This window comes from Ambystoma mexicanum, chromosome 5q (genome assembly GCF_040938575.1).
Source record: "Ambystoma mexicanum isolate Mex_15411 chromosome 5q, UKY_AmexF1_1, whole genome shotgun sequence".
Lineage (NCBI taxonomy): Eukaryota > Metazoa > Chordata > Amphibia > Caudata > Ambystomatidae > Ambystoma > Ambystoma mexicanum.
In genome coordinates this window covers 1,322,996,105-1,323,022,390 of record NC_090933.1, presented here as the reverse complement: position 1 = coordinate 1,323,022,390, position 26,286 = coordinate 1,322,996,105, and the positions used below count along the sequence as shown (strand labels likewise).

Here is a 26,286-nt window from a genome sequence, read left to right as displayed (position 1 = left end):
GCATTAGATTATATAATGGGTCTCTGAGGCTGTGGGGCTGCCTCTGAGCATGTCGTGATGAGCAGTGTCCCAGGGTCTGGGCTTGTGCATTAGATTATATAATGGGTCTCTGAGGCTGTGGGGCTGCCTCTGTGCATGTCCTGGGGAGCGGTGCCTCAGGGTCTGGGCTTGTGCATTAGATTATATAATGGGTCTGCCTCTGTGCATGTCCTGGGGAGCAGTGTATTATGCTCGGGGTTTGCGCAGTACCTTGGACATGATTCCGATACAAGGCTCCCATATTTCGGATAAGCTCCTGGTTGTAGCAGTGCGTGTCTGGAGTCTGCACCCCGCCTTCTGCTCAGTTACAGCCCCAGAAACTCCTTTCAGCTGCAGGAAATCCCAGCTGAGAGAGGAAAGGCACATCAGCTTCTGATCAGGTGAGTGATGGGCTGTGCAAGGTGTGCTGTGGGATGGGCTGTACAGGGTGTTCTGTGTGATGGGCTGTGCAGGATTGTGCTGTGTGATGGGCTGTGCAAGGTGCGCTGTGTCATGGGCTGTGCAGGAGTGTGCTGCGTGATGGGTAGTGCTGAGTGTGCTGTGTGATGGGCTGTGCAGATTGTGCTATCGTGATGGGAGGATGTTGGGATACTCACTGGAAGATGAGTGTGCACGGAATTCATCCCAATATCACACACCTAGGGTACGGGTGTGTGATCTCCCCATTGAATAGCACACTTGCCACATTAGGAAACGCTGGGAACTATATTAATCTGTATTTGTTCGTCCAGCCCCCAATCTGGAGGGGAGGGGGGTCAATTACCTCCACAACGCGAGGGTATCTCAGGGGGCAAAGTTCGTTTTCCCAAGAAAGGGAGCAGAATAATGGTAATAGGACAAATGGGGGTTGGGGGGTGGGGATAGGTTCCTAGAGGCAGGAGGTGGGAGGTATATTGTATTTACATATATATTATCACTGTGACCTTTCACAGACATTCCTATCGGTAGGAAAATCGGACAGGAAAGGTCTTGTCATTTTTTCATACCTGTCAGAAATTGCTATCTGCAGGAAATTTACAAAATACAGATCCATGAAAATTTGACAGGGTAGGACAATCTGACAGCAAAGGTCTGTGGCGTGGGAGTGTGCAGTCTACTGCAGTCCTCCCTTCATTTCCTGGTTGCATTGTTGTTTTCTGGCGGCGGAGCAACGTCCTTGGAGTAAGCAGAAGGCTGCTTTAAAGTCTACCCCTTCACCCCCCTACCGCGGCGCAGACACAGAGTGTGGCGTGGGAGTGTGCAGTCTGCGAAGGCGGTGAAGTCTGCGAAGGGAATGGACACCTTTTAAATGAACGTTGTTTGTTACAAAAGTTCGGCTGAAATGTGAACCTCCCTGGCCCTCTTTCAGCGAACTGCGTGGTTGGAACTGTGTGCCCCCAGGTACTGGAGATACAAAACCAAAGCCAATTGACATTAATGGCATATGGTGCTGCCTGTAGCCATTCTTTTTAAAAGACACCCTTTGGCTGCATTGTGAACATTGTGAACCAGTACCAGTGCTCCAGTGGCATAATGTTGAAAGGACTCTTCTACGCATTTAAAAACGTGCCGAGTGGGGGTCGAGCCTTCTAGTGACTGGTGCTGTGGGCAAAGGGTTAGGGCTGCTGGTATAGTCCCACCACCCTCCTCCATCTCATTACCCACCCTGTGTATCCCTGCACCACACTGTAAGGTTGGAGCTCCCAATTTATCTGCAGTTGTAAAGTGATGACGCGCAAAGCAACGCTTCGTAGTGCCATCAATCACAATAAGAGTCATTCTACAGGAAATGAAACTAAACATGACTTAACAGAAAATACTAAGCACAATTTGCCCTCACAAGCAGAGGTGACCTTTTTTGGAGATAAACCTTCCTAATCACTGCGTCACTCATCTATATCACTGGATGAGGTTCAAGAACATTCCCTCACACAGGCAATAGATAATAACAACTCTTTGTTGAAACTGGTGGTTAATTTGAAACGGGCGTCAATGGGTGGTGAAGCATTGTTGCCAGGGACAAATAATCTTGAAGATGCCATTGATATTAATCTCTCGACACACCTGACCTGGTGGTTTTTGCATCACATTCCGAATCGGCTAGTACAGACGACTCTGTGAGTGATTGTGATAGTATCAATCGGAGTGACCTCTCTCGGAGCAAACAGAGTGATCTTAAGGCTTCCATTGCCCTATTATCGACCAAGATGGACACTCAATCTGAGACCCTGGCCCTTATATTGGAGGAACAGCGCCATAGTAAGAAACATATGCTGAAATTAATCTTATCACTTCCTCCATAAAAAATACAGAGCTTCAATTACTTAAGCAGAACTATGGGTAGCCCGCAGGGAGGTAAAAGCAGCCCACCATGTCGCTCAACAAAGATTCCGACTGACAAGAAAGGTCAAAACGATTCAAAAAGATCATTAATCCCCGAGAAGAGTGAGAAAATAAATTCGGTGGACTGGGATTTTGAGGAGGTACATATTCCCCCGCCGACGGAATTAAAAACGGCCCTCACGAACAAGTGCCAACCACGCAATCTCCACTTATTCAATCAAAGTTGGAGAGTATAACAAAAATGTCAAAACATACCAAAACCTACGCTATCAAGAGTAGCTGTTGCAATAAGGGGACATTAATTTAAAACCATGCCACAGACGGTATCATACGTCAGACATATTTGAAGGGCCCGTTGAAAATTCGGGGGACAAGACCCTCTGGAATTTTTTTTTCCAGAGAAAGAGATTTCTAAAGAAGGGCATACAACTAGGGTGAAGGATGCCCCCGCTCCGGAATTAGTTTTCACTGAAGATTGGTCTGCTATGACAGAGTGGGTGCAAACTCAAATAAATCACATGACCCCAGAAGCCATGGGTATTAAGATTTCACTGCCTATTATACACCCTAATGCTTTAAAAGATGAGGACACCTGGATTATTTTGGTGGCGAATGCTCAAACAACTGAAAGTACCTTTCTAAACAGGTCTACCCTTCTGTCTATCTTTAAACAACTGCCTTACCTGGAAGTAATTCAATCAGGCAATATCTTAAAAATTGAGCTGTCTCTATGGAATAGTGCCACAAACTGGGCGTTGGTGGAGTTTGTGTCCCCTCTAATGGTGGCTCTCCTGAAAACACATACTGAGCAGCTGATGTATGCCAGTTACACCCTGATTGCCTGTAGAAAAATGCGAGGTCCTAATCAACGTGAAGGAAAACTACTTTCCGCTGGGGGCAGCCACGTAAATACGCAGTTGATGGAGCATGATGTGCTGAGAGCCTTGCAATCTCAGAGTTCCCAAGCACGTGAAAAAGCACCCACGACTGAATATTGGATACCAACTGACCATTAGAACTAACATCTTGTTTACACTGGTTATCCTGGAATACGCGTTGCATTAAACGTTTTTACATCGATGGCTGTCAAATATTATTTACATATGCTACTCCCTATAAGAAGGGTAGGCTAGCGGGGGCTCAGCAATAGGTGTAAAATCAAATCTGAAATGGACCTGCTTCCTAATGTGATGAAATCTGCAACTATTTGAATGGGTGTCCTGAAGTAGCCTCAAGCCACGTGAAGAAACCCTGATTATAAATATGTATGACCCTCCTGGTGTGCAAACCTGCAGAATTCAGAATATTGTGTTAGAGGCTATCTCTAATTGGTTTGAGCGAACACCTAATGGTCATGTCTTATTTGTGGGTGATTTTAATAAGAGAGATCTACATTTATTTTAAAATTCTTCAATTAGGAGTCCTAACTCTTGGTCAAGAATCATAGATTTCTTTGAGCTAAAGTTCTTGGAACTGCCTCAGGATTCTGATTACGAATTGCAACATACTTGGTCGAATGGAATAGCAACATTTTTTGTCACGTGATGACTGATCCTGAGCTTGGCCTTTTATGTAGTTCTGTTTCTATCACTCACAATAAGTTAAGTGACCATGGTGTACTAAGTTGGACTATGAGGGTCAAAACAAGTTTCCCATCGGTGGGTAAATGCTCCAAGGTTATGGTTAACCATGCGGGCAATAGACTCCGGTGGGTACCTAGTAATATCAAATTTATAAACGGGTTTATATAGCAAAGTTCGTCTGATATGGAGGAGATATTGATTGCACTCGGATGGGATTTGGGAAATATGGTTATTGCCGCAATGCAATTGCCCAGAAATGCAAAGTTTGAAAGTAAAAGGAAAGTTAATGCAAAAAATCCAAACCACTGTGATCACATTATCTCGGAAAGAATGAAACAATATCGCCAAGATTGTAAGGGGATTAGATCTAATGTCAGTGTTTATCCTCTTCAGAGATCAAAAATATTTATAAATCCGCCCACTAAGTATCGAAATTGGCTTAAATTGTATAAATCTTCAATTGGAGGATCTAACTGGCTGAAAGTATTTCAGTGTTTAAAGACGCATAATACGGGTACATTTTGGCGCTGCTATAACTACCGTACGTCCCTCTCACCGGTTAAAATCAACCCCATGTCTAAGAGGTATGGTTGATATATATCCAAAGCCTTTACTACTCCTTGGAGAACTCTCACAGTGAGACTGGCTGAGACCGGCTGTTCCGTCAATTTCGAGTCCTCGTTTAGTGAGGAAAAGAAATGGAGTATACTGGGCGATGATATCAAGGAGGAGAATTTGGTTTGCCTTCTTGACAAAGTCAAAGCATCTAGGGCCCCCGCCCCTGATGGAATGCCAAACCTCGTTTTTAAGAGTGACAGCAATCTGTGGGCTAGGGTTTTGGGTGTCTTGTTTAAGTACATAGTACAGATGGCGGAGATCCATCATGGTCCTGATTTTTAAAAAAGGCGGAAGATTAGAATCATGAAACTACCGCCTTTTGGCCATGATGGACTCCAGCCAGAAACTGTCTGCCGATATTCTACTGGAGCATGTGTCTAGTTGGTTGGAAGATAGGAATATCCTGAGTATATTCCAGACGGGTTTCCGAAAGAGAGATACGACTATTACAAGTATTGCCACGCTAGATTTTCTTATCCATGAAAGCACTAAAGGGCTTGGCAGACTCCATTGTTGCTATGTGGACTTCTCCAATGCTTTCAACTGTGTCTCAATACCTACATTATGGACCAAATTCAAAGAATGGGGTATCGACCCTCAATTGTTGTATTTCATACAATCTTTATATACAAATAAATCAATTGCTATTCGTTTTAGCTCTGAGGGCCAACATTCTGAATTTGTAGCAACAAATCTGGGCCACAAGCAATTCTATACAATGCTTACACAGCAGATATGGAAATAGCCTTGAAGTCCGTACATAATTTCCCACCGAGAATAAATGGCATAGAAGCAGTAAGTGTGCTTTACGCCGATGATATTATCATCTTCGACCAAACAAAAATTGGGTTGCAGCGTACACTGAATGTGTTGTCTATTTATGCCAGGGAAAATTAAATGGTCATTAACAAAATAAAGACCAAGACGATGAGCCTTGGGGGGTCCCATAGAGCTGTAGAGAGATTTAAATGGCAGATGGAGACGACCTTTTTAGAAAGTGCCCAAGAGTTCCTCTACCTGGGTTTTCCTACAATGATTAGACCATCCGCATCATATTATGAGTCCTTTGGAAACCGTGGCTGGACATGAAAAATTACATAGAGCATCGCGGGGGATGTAATATACAGGGATTTGTAGAGATTTACGGGCCGAGCATTGCTCCCTCAGTATTGTATGCTCTAGAAGCCCTACCGCTGGCTCATGTCATTTGGCTGGAAAAACTTGAGGCCAAATTATTACGATCAATCAAAACCTTGCTAAAGGAGTACCAGTTGAGGCTCAGAGACGTGAATATGTGAATATGTTCTCAGTTGATCAGTCCTCCAATGACTTACTGAAGTTGCTGGGTCAAAAGAGGCAAGGAGACTGTGAAAACCACGTTTAACCTTCACCAAAAGATATTTGTCAGAATTAGTATTATGTTTGGCGGTCTTTGAATCCCGCCCAGATTATGAAAGGGTTATTAAAAGCAAGGCACAGCAAATGGATGAATTGCATACATTGAAAACATATAGGGAACACTCGCTCCAAAGGTTTCAGGGCGCAGTACCACATAGCTACCTAACCAAATGCTGTAGCCCAGAGTTGAGGCGTTTCACAATGCAGCTCCGTCTTAATATCTTGCAGACTAAAGAATATGTTAGTCACTGGCAAAGTGTTATAGCACAGGATGAACTTTGCAGGGGCTGTAATTTGGTGCCAGAGACCTCTGGACCCATATTGACCTCCTGTCCGGCTTTAATGGGGATACTACTAGAAAAGGGGATCTGGCAGATATGTCAGTTCATTGGAAAGCATTAGGGGAGATCAATGTTGAGCCACATTGCTGGGGGCGCAGTCAGTAGTGATACATTCTGCAGCCTTTTTCATCTGGAAATTGGTTTTGAATCTAAAAATTGATGAATAAGCACGTCACACTTAATATGAATCTTTAAGGATGATGAAATGTACTTATGATTCTCGGTTATTATTAGAGTGTTTAATGAGTGTATGTCTGTTATATTGTAATTTTAGCTGTCGTGTTTTTACGGTAATCGTAAATGTATTTGTTTTTTTTAAGCAATGTGGATGCATTGTAGATGTTTCACTGTATAACTTGAGAATAGGTGATCTTTTTAAATGTGCTTAAAGTCTAAAAAATTAACTAGTGCACAATACATTTTTTTTTAAGTCATTTTCTCCGACCTATCAGAAATTCCTACCTGCAGGAAGTTGTACAAAATACAGAGGTAGGAAAATTTGACAGTGTAGGAAAACCTGACAGCAAAGGTCTCTGCATTTTTTCCTACCCATCAGAAATTCCCACCTGCAGGAAAATGTAAAAAATACAGAGGTTGGAAAATTTGACAGGGCAGGAAAATCTGACAGCAAGGGTTAGGCCATTTTCTCCTACCTATCAGAAAACCCAACCTATTGGAAAATGTAAAAAAATATTGAGGTAGGAAAATTGGACAGTGTAGGAAAATCTGACAGCAAAGGCCTGGGATAGAGAGAGCGACATTGCTGGACCCGCATGGGCATCCACTAATTAGAGGTGGGTGCTCTACCAGAGAGTTGTGTTCAATCGTAGACTACCAGGGACATAAAAGAGGGTCCTGACATCTTCCAGAGGCTATATTTACCAGCGAGAATGGCAGCCATTGAACCCCTGACACAGACTGGGACCCTGAGCTCACAGACCCGTCATGGACGAACTATGGTGGCTCCATGTGAAAAAAGTGGGTGGGGCTTAAACCTTATTTTTACTCCAGTATATCATCCCCAGATGGATGCACTAGTTGAGCATTTTAATAAGACTCTCAAAAACGGTCCTCCAAAAGTTTGTGGAAGCCGATGAAAGGGACTGCGATATAATAATACCGTGGGCTCTCTTTGCGTTAAGAAAAGCTTCCCAGTCCCTACGTTTCTCGCTATTTGAACTTCTATATGGACGTGAACCAAGGGACGTACTAGATATGCTTAGAGCGACCTGGGAAGAGAGGGAGGAAGCCGCATTACTTTTATCTCAGACAGCACAGAACATAAAGGAAGATATGAAAATTGTTCGAGATCAAGTCCATTCCCACTTAGCCAAGAATATCGAAAGGCCATGCATGACCTGAAAACAGCTACTCGCTCCCTTTCCATAGGACAGAAAGTATTAGTGTTGCTCCCTACAAAACTGAAAATAAAATGCTGTACTGCGGCATGGTCCATACAAGGTCTTAGAACAGACTGGCCCATGTAATTGTAGGGCATCTCACCCAGATAGAAGACTCAATCTACCATATTTATAGTAAGCACGAGGTGTGTCAGCGGAATCAAAACTCAAGTTAAGGAGGAAACCGGCAAAGAGTCAGGGAGAGGGGCTCCTAAATTCAGAATCACAGATCAAACCACGCAAAAAAAGAAAATAATTAGAAAACATAAATATTTTATTTAAATTTCATTTGTTTAAAACATAACATATTAAATCTTGTTTCGAGCTCATATCTAAATAGCAGCATTTTGTTGGTGAATAAAGTGCATAATCAAACAAAGTGCTTGTATAAAAACAAGACTGATAATTCACTCAGTGCTGGCTTCATGTTACCGAGCTGTCTGGACATCAAACCGGTTGAAGGCATCATCCGACTGATGGTCGGAGGCTGCGGCCACGTTTGACAATATAGGAAAAACCACAATTATTTAGACAAGGCAACAATGGTTCCTTCTAACGCAAAAACTAAACAGGAGTGCCGTACGTCGACTACTAAACTGTCATGACCTACTATATGCACTAGGTCTGACATGTAAACAGGAAATAGTTTCGATGGTGCAGAGCATCTACGCTGTTTCACAGTCGATGCCCATCTTCTTCAGGACGGCGCACTCCCATCAGAATATTTGCCACTAGAAATTTAAATATATATAATATATATATAGGGCAATAATGCATTCGGCTATAAAGGTTTGTACAAGCTAAATCCATAGTTTTGCCTAAAACATCGGAAAAAAAGGAGACAAGAAAAAAGACAAAAAAAACAGTCAAACAAACCCGTAAATTATTATATCACAGACTAAAAAACTGAATCAATGACCAAAAAATAAATTATAATAAAAATGATCTGTGAATAACGGATAGGATGCCCGCCTCCCTCTGGAATTGTCCGGAAAACACCCTCCATACTTGAGAAAGGGAGAAAGAAGGTTTGACAATTAAATTATCGAATTTACCATCATCTCAACCTTAAGGCTGGTCGCTTTTTCACGAATGTAGATCCTGGAAATGGATGAGGACCAACACAGCAAGTTCTCTACCAAGTAGAACTGCAGAAAACGAAAACAGGAACACGTTATAATAAAGGAGGGGTAGTGAATAACTAATAACCACTCCAAAAGACAGGGGTACACCACCAAGTGGCAGTCCTTCCCAATATGACAGTTAAATCAAGAAATAGTGCTCACCTGAGTAAAAGTGGACAGAAAGCAATGGAATTCAGTCTCAATGTTGTGTCACGATCGACGATTAGCAATTAGGCGTCTGGAAAGGTGTATCCTACCAGGGCATAGAAATGTTCAACATTGTGTAATTTAACACGCTAATAGCTGTAATAGTATAAATAAACAGCGTAAACAACCGATGTTTAGGGTTATCGACCAGCCCAATTGTAATTAAGTTATATTCCACAATGTTGCAAAAATTAGTTAAAGCAGTGAGACCACTGCAGCAACCACGAGAATTGCGGCATTTAAGAAACGCAGTAAAAAGAAGCAGCAACGGTTTCCCGATTATTGAGAAAGCGTAGAGTACCACTAAAGCGTAGCCTGTAAAATGGTATCAAGCGTCTCAGCATGTAGCCGAGGTCGCTGCGGCCCATGTTGGGCTAAGCCAAAAGCGGCTGCCGGCAGGCGCAAGTTGCAAAAGTCACTGCAGCCATGCCTGAGACTCAGCGTAAAGCTGAGCGCCTGTCCAATGCTTGAACAAACGCCCCCAGTGCCCCGGATCTCATCATATAACTGAGCGCCTTGCAAGCACTAGAGGAACACCCCTGACATCCAGACTCACCGTAAGTATATTCGCCCGTAGTCCTGCATGCAAACTCTGCACTGGGGCCTGAACGGATCTCCCGCGAGACATCGGATGGAAACATTTAAATGAGCAAATGGGTGGGTCCTGAAGTCCTGCGTCATATGTTTTTGCAGGGTTGCGGGTTTGCTTGTTTGCTGACGCGAGACGGGCCGATACCGGGCGCAGGAAGTCGCCAACTTTTATTGGGAAAGAGTGCCCTATCCAATACTACATAGTCTTGAGCCACAAGCCAGATTAGGTGAAAAAATAATAATTGCGTCACCAACTCAGGGCGCAAGAACAGGGCCATAAACTATAAGAAATTGGACCCGACACATGAGTTAAGTGCAATCTCAAATTATGAATGGATATTGAGCGCCCGAACCTACAGTATTGCAGTGTGTCTGTAAATGCTGACAACTCAAAGCTAAAGAGAAAAGGAAAAAGCAACTGAAATTGAATGAAAATAAAATAGCAATGTAAAAATATGTTGTATTTACAAACTACTGGAAGAGTGAACCCATCCAGAACTACAGTGTGTCTAGACTAGACGAATAGTGCAACCAAAAAGGTGGAGCAGAACAAGAAATTCAGTAAATGTGAATATAAATAAGAACGACAATAGATTTCTAATAGAAAAAACTAGAAACAAAGTAGTCTAGCTGCGGAAGAAATTCTTCTAAATTTAAGCAAATGTAGAGGCAGCGGCAGCCCACTCTTCCTGTGAGTTCAGGCCCACTTTATGACTTTGAGTATTATAGATCCACCAGTTTTCACGAGTGAACAGTCTATTAGCCGAGGTGTGAGGATCAAAGACTCTTACGTGTTCCACAGCCCACCAACGTAAATCATCACAGCCGTGATGATGTTCTAAGAAGTGGAGTGCAAGGGGAGATGTAAGGTTGCCTGTGCGAATCCTAGACTTGTGTTCAGAAATTCTGAGTTTCACAGGTCTAGACGTCTTGCCAATATAGGTCTTATCGCAGGGACATGTAATCACATATATAACATTCTTGGAGTTACATGTTGTATGGTCCCTAAGGTTCCATACCCTGTTGTTAATATTCACAGTGATGGTAGCTGTGGTTGACCCGCAGTGGCAACAATACCCACATGAAAAATGACCATGGACTTTGTTCATACCCCACATTTCAGTGATGGTTTTGGGTCCTGTTGGAAATGAGGACCTATCAGCCTTAGAAAGCCAGCTCTTGAGATTTTTACCTTTTCTTAAAGCAAACATGGGAGGAGTCAAATCTGAATGGTTCAACTGCAAAAGATGCCAATGCTTGCTAATTGCTTTCTTAATGACCGAATGATGGGTGTTATAAGTCATTGCACAAACCATTCTTGACTGATTTGATTTGTCACGAGTATTCTTAGCTAAGAGAATCTCACGATGCTGGTGGCGTGCCCTCTTGCGGGATTGACGCAATACATGATGTGGATATCCTCGATCGACAAGTCTGCTTTCGATAATGTCGGCCTATTTGGAAAAGTCTTTTTTGTCCGTACAATTACGCCTTGCCCTTAAAAATTGGCCATAGGGAATGCTGACTCTTAAAGATTAGAGGTGGAAGCTTTCAAAGTGAAGGATGGTATTTCTGTCCGTGGGCTTACGATATAGATCTACTGCAATTGCCCCATCCTTAACTTTCAACAAAAGGTCCAAAAAGGGTATTGACATATTGTCAACAGTCATGGTGAAGCGAAGATGATCGTTCAATGAATTCATCCATGTAAGAAAAGTTTCATGATTACCCAAAGTTTTGTCCCAGATTATTATAATGTCATCTATGTATCTTCGGTAGAAGATAATAGATTGAAGGTAAGGGTTGGATTCATCGCAGATGGAAACCTTCTCAAAAGCCCACATAAATAGAGTGGCATAGTTTGGAGCAAATGAGGTTCCCATGGCGGTCCCCTTGATTTGTAAAAAGAAATCCTGCTTGAACCGAAAGTAGTTCTTTGTAAGTGCAATTTCTAAGAGGTCAATGAGAAATTCACTAGGGACCTGCTGTGGGTCGCTTCTCATGTCCAAAAAGAATTTTATGATGGGAAGAGATTCTGACTGTGGAATGTTGGACTATAACGACTCCACGTCTAAAGTGATGAATAAGTTGGTGGCAATGTTGAAAGGTAGGCCCTCTAAATGTACAATGGCATCCGTTGTATCTGCCAAGTAGGTGGGAGTATCGGCAGCAAGAGCTTTGAGAAAGAAATCGAGATACTTGTCCAAAGGCTCTAAAATAGAGCTGCAATTCCTGGTGGATTCAATCTATCCTTGTGGATTTTAGGAAGGATATAGAAGAGCGGAGCTCTAGTGCCTTTAATGGTAAGTTATTGAAATTCCTTAGGGCTCAAAATGTTGATATCACGTGCCCGTGTAACCAGCGCAAGGATCTCATCCTGTATGCTATCCATCGGGTCTCCTCTGAGTTTCAGATAGAAAGAGGTATTATTAAGTTGTCTCATCACCTCAGAGTCATAGTACGTAGAGTCACAGACAACCACCCCTCCCCCTTTGTCAGCCTGCTTAATAATGATAGAAGAATCTTCTTTGAGTTTTTTAAGACATTCCAATTCCCTCTTAGAGAAATTGTATGACCTGTTGTGTTTGGCATCAGTAGGAATGGAAAAGATAGAGTGGAAATCCCGGAGTACTGACTGTTCGAAAATAACAGTTTCAGGAGAAACCATTTGGGAAGTCGGTGTAAATGTGGACTTCAAATGGAATGGAGTTTTGTTCTCTTCTAGCATCTCAGAATTACTTGTACCGAAGTAGTCTTTTAGGCGGACCTTCCAAAAAAGTTCCGGAGTTCTATTTCTAGGTCCATGTGACTAGGATTCTTCATAGGAATAAATGAAAAGCCCTTTTCTAAGATGTCAGTTTCCTGTGTAGAAAGAATGGGTTTGGAAATGTTATAGACGGCTGAAAAATTATTGTTGGGAGTGTTCACCGCCGGTAAGCCTTCCTCCTGGTTTGGAATACATTTTCTATGGGCAGAGGCCATAGATCGGTTGGAGGAAAAGGAAGATTAGGTGGAGGGAACCCAGAATATGGGCCCTGAGGGACATACATGAGCATCTGAGGATATTGTTGAAATTGCCAATTTTGGCGTCCTCTTCGCCCCCTGTATTGGCCTCTATTCAATCTAACATATTAACATCTCAAAAGAATGGAAGGAAGATCTGGTAGAGACTTCTTTGGTAGTGATGGCCAGTCTGTTAACTGAGGAAGGGGAGAAACATAATCTAATACCATCTGACCGTCCTGTAGCCCAACAGCATAACATCCATCCCACACTTTCTCGTCATCAAATCATAACACTTAAATCATCATTGAATCATCATTAAAATGTGTAACGTTTCCAATTTCATAAAAGACTAAGATCTTCCCCAGCATTTATCTGCGCTCTGGAGTCATTTGCTCCTCACTTAAACGTTCTTTTTGAGCACGCAGAAAAGTTGTTAAAGCAAATAACACTGATTTGTTTGATCCGTCAAACATAGCTTTCCACCAGTCTTCCGCACTCAGTGATTGATGTTTGTTGATCATAGGACCGAAGATAGTTGTTCATTGGGGCTGGAGTGCAGGACAGGAAAGCGTTACATGTTTTAGCGTCTCCTTAGTTGTTCCACAAAGACGACATGTAAGATCTATGTTGGCAAACTGAGTCCAGACGTTCCTTGGTTGCCAATGAGATGAGCTTAAATTGCATGTATAATAATCTTGCTTGTTGATCTGGAAAGCGATTTAAATAGGCTTGGAGCTGGCCATATGCTCTTGCTTTGCCAGGGACCTCATTCATTAGTTTTGATTTGGATCTTAAGTTACATGTATTAATCCAGTCTGTTCTCCAAAGCTTCCTCTTGGCCAGATCTGGAATTTCTATCAAAGTTTGTAAAGTAATTTTGGAAACTTTGATCACATCAAGACATTGGGCGTTCCATTTAAAAGGGATAGTATACTCCTTTGCCGTATCTAACTTGTGCAGTATTTGAAATTGTGGCACTGGAACCGGTAACGCTGTTTTTCTGAACAGGTTTAACAGGTTCCAGCATACTCTTGCTTGAATTGAGATGAGGCCCAGTTAGGCAGATAAAGCACTTGAGTCCAAAATATGTTTTTGAGTGTGTTCCACAACTCGTAAGAACAACCAAAAGCATTCTCTGCACCGTAAATCAGTGCCAGCACCACCTTTTGTTTGAAAAAAGTGACAGTTGGCTTCAATGAGAAGTTACCATATTTTTTATTGATCATTGCAGCTTGGCATGCCAGCTGTCGACATTTGCTCTTCGTGCTCTCAATCCAAGGGGCATCGTTTCTACTAGCCCTGATCCTCATACCTAAATAGGTGGCGTTGTTTACAATCTTAAGAGCATCTTTGTCAAGGTGGCAGTTGAATTTTCTCCTTTTTCCACTGTTCCCAGTCAGTTTCTCCATCACCAATATTTCACATTTTTATTTGTTGATGCAGAGACCATTAGATGTTATATAGGTTTCAAGAATAGCGAGTTTTTCGCTGAAGCCCTATAGGGGTCAGATCTAAAAGAATAAGGTCATCTGCATAAACTAGATAGTCAATGTGGGAATCGTGAATTTTCAGTGGAAAAGTGGCAGCTCCGTTGAATACACCATTGACGTCGGATATAAACAAGTTGAAAGTAATGGCTGCCAAAGGGCATCCCTGTTTGACGCCTTTGTGTGTACTAATTGGCGTGGGTAACTTGCCTTTGGAGTCTAGTCTGATCCTTATTGAGGTGTCTGCGTGTAGCTCCCTGATTGCGTCCAACAAGCTGAGGGGACAGTTCCACTTGCTCAGTTTTTCCCACATCAGGTCTCGATTAATACTGTCAAAAGCCTGAGAAAGGTCAATTAGAGCCAAATAGACCTTGGTGTCAGTTCTTAATGCTTCCATCTTTAGCAACTTCAACAGTAGCAGGTTGAGTCCACACCCAACTCCCTTTACAAACCCCGCTTGTCTTGGGTCTACGTGATTGGTTTCCATAGACCATTTTAGGAGTTTCTTTTGTAGGAGAGTGTGTAAACCTTTCCTAACACGTCGAGAAGTGCTATAGGTCTGTAGTTTTTTGGATTGGTTCTGTCGCCCTTTTTAAAAATTGGGACCACCACGGCACTCTTCCACGATTTTGGAGTGGCACAGCTTTTAACAATTCTATCGAATAAGATTACACAAAAGTCTGCCCACAAGTCTGGGTTACGTTTTATGGTGTTGTTTGTGAGGCCGTCTGGGCCAGGTGCTCTTGAGTCACGCACGTTTTTAATTGCGTGTAGAATGTCTTCTCTCTGGAACACCAAGTCCCAGTGGTTCATAGCCGGGGCGTTCCAATCCTTGCTCCCTACATCCTTATGGAAAAGGTTTGTGTAGCACAGCACCCACTCAGCTTCTGGGACTGAATTGGCCTGTAAAGCATGTTGGGGAGCCAAGTTGTTATTTATTTATCAGTCTCCAGTAGTCCGAGGAGTTTTTATTTTCCAGTTCAGAATTGTTCTGTAACATATCGGCCTTATGCGCTTTGATCCAGTTCTTATATTTCTGCTTGATCACTCTTTTGCAGACATAAAAGGTGGTGTTATCGAGGCCTGCTAGCTTTCTTAGGTCGAGCCTCATTGTTCTTTTTCGCTGCAAAATTTGTAAGTCAAATTTATGTTTTGGAACAAACTCTTCGTTTTTGTTCATCAAATTGAGTCAGAAGGTGTTGATATTCAGGTGTATTTGGCTCTTGTTGAAAATCCGATGTAATATGAGTTACCTCAGCATCTCGAAGGTTTAGACGAATCCTGCTAGCTCCAGTGTTCACCACGTATGGAAATGTTATATATTTTAATGATGATTTAAGTGTTATGATTTGATGACGAGAAAGTGCGGGATGGAAAAATGTGTTTTATGTTGTATTCATTCACCTTTTTTTGGCTTTGGCTTGGGTTCTTTTAAAGGTTTGAATAAACCAATAAAAAAAACTAAAAAGAAAATAACATCCACAACCTCTTGAACCAATTCCTAGATGTTTCAATGAGGAACCAGGAAAGGTTAAGGTTTTCTTTCCCTGCATCCGTACCTCCTGTGATTAATCCTATGGACCCCTCACTAACCCCCTGCCTAAAGTCTCCTCCCAGGTGGCCAGGGAAAGACAGATGCTTCCTGATCCTGGCCCTGACGGTGGTGCTCTGCGGGAGGATCACCTGGAAGGAGACAAGGCTCAGGGTGGTGAGGCCATTCCATGGCATGAGACACAGTATTTGTCTCCCAATGGGAAGAACCTTTTACAAATACCAAGGCATGTAATGGCTTATTGCTGTTGTCATTTGTCTGATCCACAAATTAAACATCTTAATGTGGGTAAAGCTAATGTGAAAGCCCTAAACACCTTAAGAAATGAAAGCCAGTCTGAGACGGATAATGTTAAAAAATCATCCTAACTCCAGAGGTACAGTGAAAGGAAATCTGTAAATAATGGCTTAAATGAACTGCCTTGCACTTAACAAGTACATTCTTGTGATGTTTCCTTAAATACACTTAATAGAAATGAACTTAAGTTCTAAAGTGGAAAGCTTGTTAAGGCAAACAACCCACACCTGAGGGAGGCAGAGGGGCTTAAAAGGCCCCTTCAGGTGCACAAGCATTGGGAGGAGTAACAGCAGTATCAGAAGGAATCTGAAGGAGGTACGTTGTTGGCAGTCACAGCAGAGGTTGGAGTAAAGAGAGGGCGCTGAGACCATTGCAGTACAGAGTTCAGCTGCTGGTCCCGAGAGGGCCCTTTTCTACCTAAATCTGAAGTGCAGAGGTGTCGATGCAGAAAGTGTGCAGGAATTAGGCTTTTCCTCATCCGAACCAAATTGCATAGACTGCACAGTAGGAAGTGTGCAGGAGACCGTTGCTGGGGGCTGGTATGCACCTGGGGTTCTCAGGAGCAAACCGAGCTCTGTGTCTGTGTGATGGGAATGAAGGCAACATCAATGAGGAAGTGTGTCCATTCTTGAGAAGCCAGAGCAGTGGAAGTCCTGCAGCATGCAAAAGGATGAATTGAGAAGGAAGAAGCCGGTGAGTGTTACTGAGCGCTCCAATCCCTTTTGCGTAATAAGGGCAGGCAAAAGTAACAAGAGAGAATCACTCGGTGCGAGTGAAATTGCTGTTAACCTTACTGTTGATTGTCGGACAATGGAGTGCAACAAAGGTAACACTCGCGTATGAGTGAAACTGCTTTGTTCATGTTATTGGAATATCGAACTGAAGAAATAACCTAAATACTAATCGCGCATACCTAAAAGTGATTCTAAAGTGAAAGCAGAATCCTTTAGAAGCAGCAGAAATGTTGAATCAGTTAAGCCCAACTGAGCAAACTTTAAGGTTGTGAGTTTCATTGAACATACACGTATTGCCCAAAGCCATTAGTGATACAAGCATTGCCCAAAGCCAAGAGACTAACATCAAGGCATATCATTAAATGAGTATAACCAATAGGAAGAAAAGGGGAAAATGTAATGTTTCCAAAGATGAAGTTTGTTGACTTATGAATGTTTCATGACATTTAAAGTTATTATTACATCTCACATTGCGAAAGCCAGAAGGAGGAAAGTCAAAGTCATATCTTTAATGGTACTTGGTTACTGGAATACAAGCATGGCAAAGATACTGCCCTTCTGGAAGGTGAATGTTCAGAAGAAGATTTCCTTGCTTGCATTGACGTGTTGAAGAGCAATAATGTAAAACTTGTCTTTTCTGAAAAATTTTTGAAAGTCATAAAAATGAAAACTGCTGAAGCTGTAGATCTAGAACTTCAGAAGCACTGTTGGTTGTGTAAAACAGTCGGGAAAGGGAGTAAACCCATGCAGTGGATCTTTGTAGAAGTAGACCTGGTGTGAGAGTAAACCAGGCGTACGTTGAAGTACTATGAAGTTATCCTGACAGATATACAAACTGTGATTTGTGGTGTTAAAAGGAGAGCTAAGAGTAGCTGATATCAAGAAACTGTGTTTCTTTGAATCTTATATGTTGTGGCAAATCATCCTGACCAAGAATATCAACTGATGCGATTTGATGGACTGAAAATATCTATTCGAGGGAGAAGAGGAATCTTTACGTTGTTGAACATTGGATTAGTGGAACTTTCTTTTGACAAGTTGAAGGTGCAAAGAACTGTGTTGGAACTTTGTTACAAACCCAGATGTCCTTGTCCTTTTTGTTGAACAGTGAACTGAATCCAACGGAAAGCCTGGGGAAGGGGAATTCACCCATGTTATAAAGAGAGGCTGTGATTACGTTACAAATACAATTGTTGTTGTTGTGAATTGCCATATATTTTCTTGTGTATTTTATGTGCAAGTGTGAGGGCCAGATATCCCTTGTTTGAATGTTTCCTTTAGTTTATTTCAGGCAGGGAAATCCTCGTCAGGGTAGGAATAGTGAGGTGTTTATTGACATTTATAATTTAATAAAATGGGATTTATTGATAAATCATCTAATGTTGCCCGCCTCAAATTTTGACCCCTTAAGACCTTATAGGAAAAGTGGTGAATCTAAAACCATACGGGATCCCAGAAACTAGAAAAGAAGTAATCCTGAAGGAAGTGGAGAAGATGCTAGCAGCCAACTATAGAGCCCTCTCAGAGTCTGTGATCCTAGCCAATAGTCTTGGTAGCTAAGCCTGATCAATCATGGAGATTCTGTATTGATTTTCAAAAACTAAACGCTGTGTCCCAGTTCGATAACTATCCAATGCCCAGGATAGATGACCTGATTCATTGACAGGGCGCAGCCGTTTATATTTCCACGACTGATCTCCTCTGAGCCCTGAAGACAAGGAAAAGACTGCATTCTCCACCTCTGTGGGATTACTTAAATATAAGGCACTTCCGTACAGCCTTCATGGTGCACCAGCACCCTTCCAAAGGCTAACGGATTGTGTACTAAGACCATATTCTAGTTTCTGTGGGGCATATATAGATGATATCATCATCCCCACTTAAACCTAGGAGGAGCATATGACACACCTGTATAAAATCAACAAAGCCCCAATGGGCTGGTTTGGCTGCCAGCCCAAAGAAGTGTCACTTAGCCCAATCCACTGAGAAGTATCTGGGCTTCTTTGTGGGCAATGGGTTCTTTAAGGGCTTTCTTTGGGCTGGTAGGATACGCTTTATTCCCAATACATTGAGAAATGCGGAACCTGAGAAGATAAAGTGGGGGAAGGAAGAACAAGGCTGTTTTGATAGTCTTAAAACCATACTATGTCGTGAGCCCGCTGTTAAGGTCCCTAACTCTATTAAAGCAAGGCATAAAATAAGCATTGTCGCAGAGCAATTTGCTATGCAATTTTGTAGGTTTGCTAATTAAATTAGCACTTGTGTAGCAAAGGTAGCTATTTAAGTTACCCTGTTCAATGAAAGCACAGCTCACCCTGCATTCCTTTCTTGCCTTCAGAGCTCTCTCCACCCTATTTTCTCTGTTCACTGCAAGTTCAAAGGGGCTAATGAAGAGAGAGTGCAGCAGTAATCACCCCCTTCACTCATGTGCCAAAAGGCCTTTGTGGAAGTGCTACGCACATTTTAGTTTTCAAATAATTGCAAACCAGAAATAATCGGGATAATACTGTCATTAAGCTAACTGTATCCTGTCTGGCAAAGACCAGGTTGTGTTTTTTTTTTTTTTAAATGTTTAAAGGCTTTCAATTCCTTTTCTAAAAATGTAATGGGTTGCATAATGCATACTTACGATATTGCTACTGTAAAACACTGCATTGGCTCCATGCTTTACAGTGAAGTGTACCTACATCGCAGTGTCAACTAGATTTCATTTTGTTGGGGAAGATGCATCATATTGACAAGTGGACACTTTTGAAAATGTACATGACCACGCGGCCACATGATTTGATGGCAAACCTAGTCCTGTGGCCTGCTGCTTACATACATCTTGCAACTGGTGCTCAACCCATGAGCTGATCCCATACTCCTTGACATTCTATCTTACCGTGTTAGTTTATACCCGCTACCCTGAAAGTGAGATGGCTGCAAACTACAATATTCTGCCTAGTTCGCCCAGTTTTCTGCCTGCTATGCCATTCACTCTTAGTTTTTTACATAATGAATACACAAAGCTAACTTGATATTTACTTAAAGTAGCGATCAATAGGTTCATCCAGTCTGTACATCTACAGACCCACTGCAAAACTGTACACTGTAGTTGGCCTCCAGAGCTCAGTTTGCTCTATGATTATGATTGCATTATATAGTTGCACCTGCAGTGGAGAGAGTTGGCCAAACTGTTCTTAAGAGTTTTTTTTATCATATCTATTTATTTGTGTCCATTCATGCAGCTAACCTTTTTACAGACACTCATCCAGGGCTCGCAAAGTATTTTCGCCCACTCGCATAGTCTGGTAGATTTTAAGAAGGGCCAGTAACCTTTTTAGGGGATGTTGGAAACTTTTATTTAAACTTTACTTAGTTTGCAGTAAATGTCAAATAAAAGTTTCACTGTGCATGGGTGGCAGCAGTGTGCCAAACTAAAGTGGGTTTGTGGTGGCATGCACCATTTTACAGAAAGAATTTGCAAGGCCTGACTTATCTCACTAATGTCTTACTTCAGCGGTATACAAAACAAAACTGCTGTATTGTTATTTTATATCTTGGGTACAAGTATCTTCTGGTGGCATTAAAAACATTAGTACAAAATTGATAATCAAATGGGTGTGTTTGCTAATCAAGAAGAATTTGATGAGCAAATTCTGCTAATCAATTTATGAAAACTAAATTATGCCTCGTAAAGATGTTATACTCCTAACTGACTCCTCCCAGGTGGGCCTGGGAGCAGTGCTTTCACAGACCTAGGAGGGAATAGAGCATTCAGTGATGTATATTAGTAGAACATTGTTTCCTCGGGAACAAAACTATGGACCCATTCGGCTAGAGGCCCTGGTGATAAAGTGGGCAATGGGACATCTAAAACATTACCTCACTGGCAGGAAGTTTACCTTAATCACAGATCAATCGCCCTTTACGTGGCTTAATTTGAGGACACATAAGAATCCTTGGATCATGCGCAGGATTTTCGATTTGCAACCTTTTTGATTTAGCGTGAAACATTGCAAAGGTAAGGAACATGGCAATGTGGATTTCTTGTCCTTATTTCCTTTACCCGATGGAGAAGCCAGCTGCACGAGGGGAAGGGTATGCAAGGAATCTGAGTGTATTGTCACTGCTTCCATGGGGGAAGCCCCTTCCCATGAGGCCGGGGAGGTGAGGCTGCTACCCGACAGTCCCCCTAGGGTAATACTCAGCAGGTGGATCGCATGGGGGATGAAACCTTTCATGGGCCAGGGACTATCACCTTGGGAGAATGCATTATTCCCCTCCTTTGTTTATGTCCCCTCCTTCTTTTCCCCCCACTCAGGACCCTGTGGTCCCCCACACGTCTATTTGTGTAGAGTTGAGGAAACCAAGTGCCAGGAACATGCTGAGATGAGGAAGAGTGCTACTGGAGCTCAATAATTATTATCAGTTCAGTACTGTGACAAGGAGGAAGGACGGAGCAATATGGAATGCCTGTGGGAACCATAATATGCAGACTAGTGGCCGGAGACTGCCTATTGGAAACTCATCATACAAATTAGAAGGACTAGATTATTGCTCAAACCTGTCCCGGAGGAAGGGAGAGCAAAGGTTGAATGCTACAGACAGAGAGAGATGCAGGGAAGCTGCAGACCGGGATGGCTGTGAAACAGAGACGCCGTCCCGGAGGGTGCTGCCAAGAACCAGCAGACCATGAGAAGTCAAAGGGATGGCAAGTACGCGGAAGCCTTAGAATGCCTCCCGAAGGAGAACCGTGCAACCTGACTCTCTGAAGCCAATGTAGAGACGTGAACAGCAGCGGGAGCGGAGTGAGGAAGATCGAGAGGTGCCATGGAGCGGGAACCAAGAAACAAGGTACGGGTGCTGCTTGGGTCCTTGGGAGGGGCTGGGAACCAAATGAGGGAGACATAAGAAGGGTCATGGACTTGATACAAACTGAAGCTGGTAAGACATGGCTCAAGGACCCTAATAGAAATATAAGGACAGAGCCCTCCACCACATTCATAGACATTTGGCAGGAGAGTGAACCAAGCATCCTGGAAGACCAATAGAAAGGGGTCTGGGACCCAAGTGAATCACAGAGGCAAAATCTATATAAGGGGGACACGGACCCCGAGATTGTCCAAAGGGAAGTAAGTCAAAACTATATTTGGTGGGAGAAACCATAACCGTTGGCAGCAGAGTATACAAGATCTGTTCAGGTGGACCTTAGCTGAAGCAAGAGAACCTGTGAAGGCAATACACCAGGGTCGGGGACCCATATGAAGTTGGGCAAGGCTCACAACAGCCAGGCATATGTGTCAGGGACCCCTAGAAGAGCAAGGGAACATCTAGTCCAGGGGCCTAGACCCAGAGTGAATTGGAGACAACCCAGAGGAATCTGGAAACCAGGTGAAAGAGAAAGAAAAGTGCAAGAGACGGAAATCAGGGGTGGAGATCCCATTTCCAAAGGAAGAGACATTACCTGGAATTCTGAGTTATCCAGCCAAGCCAGTTGGATAGTGCACCAGACTTGACCCTACAATCCTAAGGCTTGTGAAAGGTACAATAATGTCTGAGCAGTTTGAAGTTTGAAGAGAAACCGGGGAAAATGATAGGGGGTAGGGTAGCATCCCCCTAATAGTGTGAACCGAAGACCAGAGGGGAGGGAGTCATCTCCTGGTTGACCAAAGAAAATTTGAAGTCTGTCGGACCGCCCTAGTGGGGCAACTAAGGTGGACAAGAAACACTGAAGCATCAGTGAACTGTGTTCTGAGAAATTATTTGGAACTGATTTTTTTTCGAGTGAGAAAGAAGGCTATTTGTGGGAAGGGAGACCTTTCCTAAACACATTGAACTTTTGGAAGACCCACCTTTTCTTTAGTTCAGTTTAGAGTGTACGGGAAGGAAATAGATTTTGGCACAGGAGGGTGAACCGTTTTACTTTGGACTGACATGCTGACTGAGTCATTAGTGTATTAGTTGATGTACGGAAACCCCTCTTAGTGATAGGGCATGATAGGATTTTCTTTTCCTTTTGTTACTTGAATAAAAGTATTTGCCAACAAATATGCCACCACTGTGTTAGGCTCGTGCTTCTGCACCCTTACAGCTGTAGGGGAGACATGGTATCACAAGTAGGACACTGACACAAAATATACAATTTGTAAAACCTTTATTAACTTTGTGGGGTTTGGAAAAACTCCTACTTTGCCCTATAATTACAACGGGAGTCATCTCAACCATCAAACAATGAAGAACAAAGTCGTGTCTGTCAAATCAAAAAGGCCTATGCTAACAAAACCTAATGCCTAACCTATCTCATGTACAAAACATTGTGTAAAGGATAAATGTGTATGAAAGGAAAATCTGTGTTTGACAAAGTATAAATGCATGTGAATTTGCTTGCCTTTCACGATTAGAAAGCAAAGAATAAGGCAGTCTCCATACGCAGGATGACACACTCTGGCTCGGGCTGTAACTCTGAAACAGTTTGGAACATGGATCGAGGCCACCTGGCCTTCCACATCAAAGGATCTGATTCCAGTCTTCCCATGTTCACACCGGTCCCTCAAGGAAAACAAAAGTTTCACGTTGGTCCCCCTCTGCCGGGCTCAGACCTCTTCAAAGAAAACACAGTTCAACGAAGGTCCCCTCTGCTGGGGTCAGACCTTTCACAGTTTAACAATAATTTGCTGGGGTTCCCTTCCCCAAATCTTTTACCTTTTGGGTCTCCCTCAGTCAGACTCAAACCACTTTTCAGATGTTGAAGACTTTGGAATGTGCAGGGCTTACCTTTAAGGCCACCGCAGGACCACTTCCACTTAGAATTCAATGTCCAGCTTTTCCTCTCCCCTTCTCTCTGGGTTCTGTTCGTTCACTTCCCCATGCTTTTTACAGTTCAGGTCACCCTCAGTTGGGCTCAGACTGCTTTTCGGGTGTCAAAGGTTTTCAAATGTGCAGGGCTTCCTTTACAGACCACCACAAGACCACTTTGACTTAGAATTCAATGTTCAGCTTTCCCTCTCCCCTTCTATCAGGGTTCACTTCATGCACTTCTCCATTTACCGTTAATTTACTTCTATCACATCAGACAATGCACCTTTCACTGAGATTTTCAAATGGGCTACTCCTTATCACCAGACCACTCAGTTACTCAGTATCATTAATTCCACAGCTATCTTTACTTTAAAGTTCATTCGCAGGTCTGCCTTTCCTAGCCTCTCAACCACATGCATTCAGCCTTCACTTGTGATATACTGTTACAAACTTCATTCTTTCTTGGTACACACATGTCTCTCAGGTTGCTTGCCAACTGACCGGCTGTGTGCGGTTCTTTATTGCTTTTTCGATATCCAATTCACAAGTCAAGGTTCGTACCACAGGCTTGGCCTCTCTTCCCCAGCTCTGTTGGTCACCCGGGAGGGTCGCTGGCATCCTTGAAACACTCTGCAGTCTTCGATATTGGGATATGGCTTTCTCCACATGTCCTTCACCGCCCTGAGGAGGCAACGACTTCCTGAAGGGAAGTCTTGAGGTTCCTGATCCGCTACTCTCGTCCCTAGGTCCGTCAGTCTGCTCCAGTAGGTTTGCCTTTCCCCCAGAAGTTCTGCTCGTACTGGTGTTCCACCTTGCTCAGAGTGGCTCTCTAGGTTCTGCCTTTTATCCGTGTCAGTAGAGCTAATTGGAATCAGGTGTATGTATTTGAAGTCAAGTGCCTGACTTTGCCTGACCCAATAGTGGGACATGTCCAGTACGATGTGCACGGTCTAGTTTACATCCATTTAACCTTGCAGTCAATGGGGTATATTACTATAAATGGTCAGTGGCAGCAGAGTCTTTGTTCAAAGGTAAGTGATTGGCATTACACCATTCACAGGTGTTCTAGCCTCTCAAATCTTCAAGACTACAATTAAAACATCCAAAACCTGACTCTCCAGGACGTGCAAGTGCTGTGCAAAAACAAACAAATGAAAGTTACCAAATGAAAGTTACATTTGCAATTGAAATAGAAACTCAGCAAAACCTGTCCCTGTGATAATCCAGATAGGTATTTAACGTTATGGTTCTTCCAACATCTAGGCACTGTGATTATCATACACCAGTCGATACTTAGTTAACCGACCTCTGAAGAATGTTAGCAAATAAGATAGCTCAGCCGGTTGAACAGTCGTTGCTGCGATCTGTGCATGATCTGTAGGTTGCAGGTTCGAATTCCGACAAGGCCAACTCAGCTTTTCATCCTTTCAAGGTCGATAAACGAGTACCGACTTCGGTTTGGTGATAATTGTGATAAATATGTTCTATGTACATCGATTTGCCAAAAGTGCTATATGAATTACCATTTCACCATGAGATTAGATATAGAATTTAGCATTGAGTCCTTGCCTCTCTGCACTGTTGTATCTTAACATTGGCATACCATTAGGTAGTAATAGTTTCAGGAAACAAGGATTTCATTAAACATCAAAAGACAATTCTGCTATCAAACCTCAAAACACACAACACAATTCATGCTTGCTTTAGTATGTAATTGGCTAGGTGTTTGTGTTTTCAACATTTAAATATATACAGGAGAGATCAAATGGCCAGACCTTGCAGAAAACTGCTGCATAGTAGGGATTTCCATACAGTGTTTGCACACGTCGACTGGATGTCACATACATTTTACTCTCTTGCAAAGGAGAAAAGTCATTTTTACTCTCTTAAAATCACATTTACTCTCAAAGTTTAAAAATAGGGAGTAAAACACTCCCACCTCAAAATCTTATCTGGAGCACTGCCTGTGTGTATTAAAGGAAAATCAGTGTTTGACAAAGAATAAATGTGTCTGAATCAGCTCTCATCCCCACGTTTAGACAGCACGGAATAAGGCAGTCTCTATGGGCAGGATGACACACTCTGGCTCGGGCTGTAACACTGAAACAGTTTGGAACGTGAATCGAGGCCCGGCTGGCCTTCCACGTCAAAGGCTCTGCTTCTTGTCTTCCCAACAAAACAAAACATTTACACCGGCCCCCCTCTGTCGGGCTCAGACATCTTCAAAGAAAACACAAGTTCAACATCGGTCCCCCTCTGCCAGCCTCAGACCACTACAAAGAAAACACACATCAACGTTGGTCCTCCTACGCTGTGCTCAGACCTTTCACAGTTTAACAATACTTTGTTGGGGCTCCCTTCCCCAAGTCCTTTAGCCTTTGGGTCTCCCTCAGTCAGACTCAAACCACTTTTCGGATGTCGAAGACTTTTGAATGTGCAGGGCTTACCTTTAAGGCCACCGCAGGACCACTTTGACTTAGAATTCAATGTCCAGCTTTTCCTCTCCCCTTCTCTTTGGGTTCTGTTCGTTCACTTTCACTTTTACAGTTCGTTCAATTTTATCACCTTAGACAGTGCACCTTTCACTGAGACTTTCAAATGGGCCACTCCTTTTTGCCAGACCACTCTGTGTTAGTACCTGATGTTGGTTTCCACTGGTTTCTCCAGGCCGGGATAGGGTGAAAGTACTGGAAACTGAGAGTCTAGAACCCAAAGGTTCTGTTAGAACACTATCGGGTCCCCAGTCTGATGTGTGATCCAGAGCAGTCAACAGTGAGCAGCTTACCCATAGGTATCTGGCTTGG

General features: G+C 42.9%; 1 protein-coding gene across 1 annotated transcript in view; it reads left to right on the top strand.

Moving 5' to 3' along the window:
• The first annotated feature begins 203 nt into the window (after positions 1-203).
• Positions 204-26,286, top strand: part of LOC138498507 (zinc finger protein 850-like) — a 63,674-nt gene continuing 37,591 nt past the window's right edge. The window contains exon 1 of the mRNA XM_069622283.1: positions 204-419. The gene's annotated coding sequence lies outside the window, so the exon portion shown is untranslated. The remainder of the gene's footprint in view (positions 420-26,286) is intronic.